Raw genomic sequence first — 6076 nt, forward strand, 5'->3', positions numbered from 1 at the left:
TTGCATGTTCGGTTGGGCCCATTGTTATACATGTTGGGTTGGGCCCATTTGCATGTTGGGTTGGGTCCTTTTTTATGTTGGGTTGGGACTATTTGTATGTTATGTTTGGCCCATTTATATATGGGGTTGGGCCTGTTATGATGGTTTGGGCCCAATGAGCGGGCTGGAACCATTGATGTGTATGGCATGTGGTATTTTGGGCAACTCACTAAGCTTTGTCCTTATAGTTTGTGGCTTAAACATTTTTAGGTACTTCTAGTTCTAGAGGGAAGGGCCCGACTTGACTGCACCTCATCCCCAGATAGATTTTTTCCGTACTAATTATTAATATTTTACTCTGATGTTTGAAAAATACAATTTACTTTGATTGGTTTTGGAACAAATGTTTGTATGGATTTAATGATTTAAAAATGAAAATTTTACAAATATTTTCGGAAAGTTACAAACTCATGTACTGTTGATATATGGTCCACTAGCATGGCCTAGACTACTCCAGCGTGCCAGCCTGGCCTGGCGCGCTCCTGCCAGCCCTGCCTGGCGTTCACTTGCCAGCCTTGCTGGGGACTCCATTGCCAACCTTGTTGGGGACTCTCTCGCCGGCCCAGCCTGGCATTCCCTTGCCAGCCTTACTGGGGACTCTCCCGCTGGCCCAACCTGGCACTCCCTTGTCAACCTCTCCTGGTGCGCGCCCGTCAGCCTTGCCTAAGGCGTGCCCACCAGCCTCACCCGGTGCCTCCGGGCTGCCTTGCCCGGCTCCTTGCTAGCTGGGCCTGAATTGGGCTGGCCCAAGGCCTGACCCAATTCCCCTTGACCTAGTTGTCCCCTATAAATAGAATAGTGACTCCTCCATGAAGGTGGACATTTCCCTTGGACTCTTCCCCCATGGTTCAGCCACTACACTATACTTCGGTCGGGTGGCTCAGCTGCCACCCGCCGTCATCAGCCACCATACACCACCACCAGCACCAAGATGGTTCTCTTCAGCTATTGAGAACCATCTCAGATATACTAGATAATCTAACTTAATCGTTAGAGTCTGCTCCCAGGACACAGTCCATAGGATGGCTCTAACGCATCTCTCTGATTGTGATATCCAGATCTTCAATGCAGCAGAAGACCAACAAAATCGTCGGAGGTCGTTGTCGCATCATTTGGCGCCATCCCGGATTCGAGCAAGTAGCAGAAGCCTCAGTTGGCCTCCAGCTCGATTTTGCCCAGATTTGTTCAGATCTGATGTGTTTTCATCTAAGATTTGTTCATTTTTATCCATCATTTGTTCAGATCCGTTTGGATCTTGCCAAGATCTTTTCAGATCTGTTTAACTATTGTTTAGATCTCTTGATATGTTCACTTTTTTCGTTCAGATCTTTAGATCTGTTGAGGTTTTTGCTCAGATCGTTAGATCTACTTCGTTTTTGCTCAGATATCTAGATATGCCTTGTTTTAGTTTATTTGAGCAATTCTCAAGTTAAATGATCTTATCAGATCCATCTTTTGGTTTATATTTTGATAGATTATTCAGAAAATTGGGGAGAAAAGAGGTTTTTATGAGTTTTTTTCCCTATCTTTGTTCACATTTTCGAGTTTTATTCGGCAAGTGGAAGAACAAACAGTATTTTGCAAGTCTTGCCTCTTTTGCTTGCTCATTTTCAAGAAAATTGGTTTTTGTTTCTTGATTTCTCATGTACAATTTCATTCAAGTTGTTTATTTGGTGCTTCCTTTAGAAGCTAAGAGATGGAAAACAAAAGATGTTCAGATCTGTTAAGCGAGCTGAAGATTAAGAAGGTTTAGTGAGGAAAAAACTTTGTTAGATCCATTTCGTGTTTAGTTTAGATCTATGGATCTACATGATTCTCTTCACTCAAATACTCCATAAATCTGCAAAAACTTTCTTATATTTGTTTTTGTTTATATTTTGGGGGTTTGTTTCAGAAGAAAAGAAGTTTTATGAGTTCTTACTCATATTTTTCAGTTCAGTTCATAAAGTCAGGAGATAAAATCGAGTTTTTACACCACTTTTTGTTCCTATTTTTGGTGCTTTTTCTTTAGAAGTTTAGAGAAAAGACACGAAATTTTTTCCAGATATGTTCTTGCTCACATCTTGAGAAGATAAGAAAGCTTATGGGAAGAAAACCCTATCAACTTCGTTTTTGTTTTGGTGTCTTTCCAGCAAGTTTGATCAGAAAAGAAATTTTGTTGTTTATTTAGTGTTTTCTTCAAAGCTTAGAGAAGGAAAACGAATATTTTTTCTAGATCTACTCTTTGCTCATATCTTGATGGCTTGTTGAGCAAGCTGAAAAGAAAAAGAAGTTTTATGAGCAACATCCCACCTCTGATCCGTTTTTTCACTTTTAATGCGGGATTTGTCCACCAAGTGGGGAGAAAAGAAGTTTTTAAAAGTTTTATTTCATGTTCAGTTTACATATTATCAAAAATCGTTTTTAGCTATGATTAAGGCTGTAAATGAACCGAACGTATACGAACGGGGGCTTGTTCATGTTTGTCAATTAAGTAAGCCAAACAATTGAATGAACACGAACGGATAAACGAACGAGTTTTCTTGTTCATGTTCGTTCGTTTAACAAATTACATTGTTCATGTTCGTTCGTTTATGTTTGTGAACGCATAAATCGTTGTGTAGTTGTATTTCTAGCCCCGATACAATTTTTTTGTTAGTTCCTTAGGTCCATCTTTTTATGACTGGTTTAAGGTGATTTCATGAGCATTTTTAGTTTTTGACTCTTTTGGCCATATGTAATTTATATGTACGTACGTGGTGAAGGCCAACGCCAGGTCCTTTCTTCAATATCTTCCCAAAAAGTTTGGTATTTTGAAAGCCACAAGACCATAGTTTCGTAAACCTCATTAATAACATTGTTGAAAAACGTTCCCTTCTTGCTTTTGGGAGCAAGTTCCTACATAGCCAATTGTTACAGAAGCTGTCGCTGACGACAATAAATTTACGTGAACAAACACGACAATAAATTTATGTAAACAAACATGAATACATGATTGATTCTTCAGTTTGTATTAAATAATTTTAGTTTTGCTTTCTTGGATTTCTTAATGTTCATCATTTGCTTGGTTCATATGATTTCTGGACTCGATACATTTAAGGTTGGTCTGTTGATTTCAAAGACCCAGTGTGAAATTAAAATTAACCTCTAAATATTTTTATATAATAAAAATCGTTAATACTACGATAAGTCGATAATTGTTATAAAATTAATCAAAACAAGATTTGTCTCTATTCCATCACTGATCTGTCGCCAATACTAATGTACATAAAAGAATTTTGGCCCCTAAACGACATTGGCCATGTACAACCGCACACATACACATGCCTACGGCCGAAGCCGGATACATGTCTATGGGAGGGGATTCAAAATATTCTTGTAATTTTGAAGCAAAGGTATTATGGTCATTTTATAATTAAAATGTTTGTAAATAACAAAAAATGATTAAAAGGTATTTTGTTTTCTTTCTAAAAAGCGTTTGGGCAAATATGATATTTTGGAAGCTTATGAAGGATATAAATAATATTTATAATTAGACAGGACAAATATAATATCTTAATGTTTATTTAGAGCATATACAAAAGTCTTCATAAAATTTTGTTGCCTTTATATTCTGTCTTTTCAACATCTTTATCTTTAGTCTGTAGTTGTCGTACGAACTCCTTCGCCGCAAAGATTTCCAAAGTATAATGGACATTATTGTCAACATGGGAGTGCCTACGCACACCTTCACGATGATGTTGAGTTTCATTTGTACAACTACTTCATGTTTAGGCGGTGTTGTAGAGGAGTCGTCAGAAAACATCATTACCGGAAAAGATAAATTAAAACTATGATGTTATCAGTTTTATCTTAATTGTTGTTGTATTCAATAATTTATGAATGCTCCGTATGAAAATTATTCAACGTTTTGATATATTTGTTATTAGGAACTTTGGATGGTGTGGTCGAACACTCTAACTTCACCTAATGCGATATATGTATAACGGTCGGCCTACTGTTCATTTTTGCGGTCCAAGTAGGGATTAGAAATGAGTTATACAACCTTGAGACTAGATAAAGCTCGGGCTAGGCATAGTTAATAATCATCCAAAATCCTCTTCTTCATCATCGTCCATTGTTCATCTTATCCCTCTTCTCCAATGAGTGGTTTTTTAATAATAATTCAAAATTGTCTACTTCAAGATCCTCATTTTTTGCCTTATAGTTTCTTATTGATTGCAAACATGACAAACTAAATTAATTCGAATTGCATCACTGCATAAAACGGGGTCGACTAAAAATCAATTTTTTATTTTTTTCAGCGAATTTAGGAAAAAAAACCTACAATTTTTAAGAATATAAAGTCAAAAAAAAAAGAAGATATGTGATCTCTAAATATTTTTTTATGCGTTTTTATGATTTTTACGGTTTTTTAAGGTTTTTTTTTTGTTTTCCATATAACATTCCATATATATATATATATATATATATATATATATATATATATATATATATATATATATATATATATATATATATATATATATATATATATATATATCGTGTTCTCAACCTTTTAGGTGTTCTCATTTGATCTACTCATATATATATATATATATATATATATATATATATATATATATATATATATAATAAATGCTTCTTTATCTTTTCTTGCCCCATGTGTTGTCCACTTATGGATTGTGGGATGTTAGCCCCTGTAATCTGTGTTGTTGAGATTATGGTGGTTGTTGTTACTCTGATATTTCCCATATGGCTTTCAGGAATGTTTTATACAGAGCTAGGTTGTTTTGGCTATGTACGCCTTCGTTAAGTTGTTGTGAGGAGTCTTCGGAAAACAACATGACTGAAAATTAGATTGGTTGCACCCACATGACATTGGTTAGCGATGGGACTAATAACCATCCAAGATTTTTTAGCTTTTTTTTTTCTTATTGTGATGAATTTAATTAAAGTTGGATTCGGGTATGGAAAGATGCTTCGTGGTCTGTGGCTTTTAAAATGAATGCATATGAACTTTATGTTATAGGAGCGTTGCAATTGCAACCACAACCGACTACTAATGGTGATTTGTTGCTCAATACTTATTTTCAACGGCTCTATATTTTTAATCCCAAGACGGGGTGCCATCAAGAGTAGTCAACTTCAATGCTGCTTCAACTTTACGTCAGTGTGTCAAAACCCTTCATTTGTTAGTCATGAGGGAAACTATTTGTGAAACGGAAGAACTATGAAGAAAACATAAAATTACATTTTGATTTTCGACACATTTTAATTACGATTTTGGTCACATTGATATAAAAGAGATTATTATTTTATTTTTTTAAAATAAAGAAACAAATATGTAATTTCCCACTTATTTCCCAATAAAATTAGATCTTATTGAGGCTAAAGTTGTTGATGATCATGATCCAAAGGTAACAAAATTTTGTTGCCTTTTGTTTATAATAATGTTTTTTCACCATCTTTATCTTTATTCCAAGGTTGTAAAGATGAAAATTTTATAAAACATAAAAAATATATTTCATAAACTAGTACACCATTTTTTTAAAATTAAATAATTTACAGCATTAAAAATACATTTCCAAAACATCATTTAAAAATAACTAATTCAAAAGAGGTTTCTTGGGTGAACTTACCTGGTAAGTTCCTCAGCTAAATGAGATGTTTGGTTTAAAATCAAAGAGTGGAAAGTGTAACATGCAATACGATATTTTAAATTCATTGTGGCTTTCAGGATTGTTATACCTAGAGCAGAAGTCGTGGCAGAACTTGGCTATCTGCATGTTCGACATTGGCTCGTGGTGGATTTAAAATGTTCGAGCTAGGCTCGGGCTCGACTTGTCTGTGAGACCTGCCTAAGAGCTCGGCTTAGCTAATAGTCAAATATCAAGCTCATTTGTGTTTTTAAGCTTGATAAAAAGTTTGTTTATCATTATTTGATATTTAATATTTAATTATTAGTTATAAATTAATACATAAAATTAAAATTAAAACTTATATTACATAAGTATGCATTGGCTTGTTTAGGCTCGCGAGCCTAATCGAGTTCGAA

Source organism: Lactuca saligna, chromosome 7, assembly GCF_052625555.1.
Source record: "Lactuca saligna cultivar CGN05327 chromosome 7, ASM5262555v1, whole genome shotgun sequence".
NCBI lineage: Eukaryota > Viridiplantae > Streptophyta > Magnoliopsida > Asterales > Asteraceae > Lactuca > Lactuca saligna.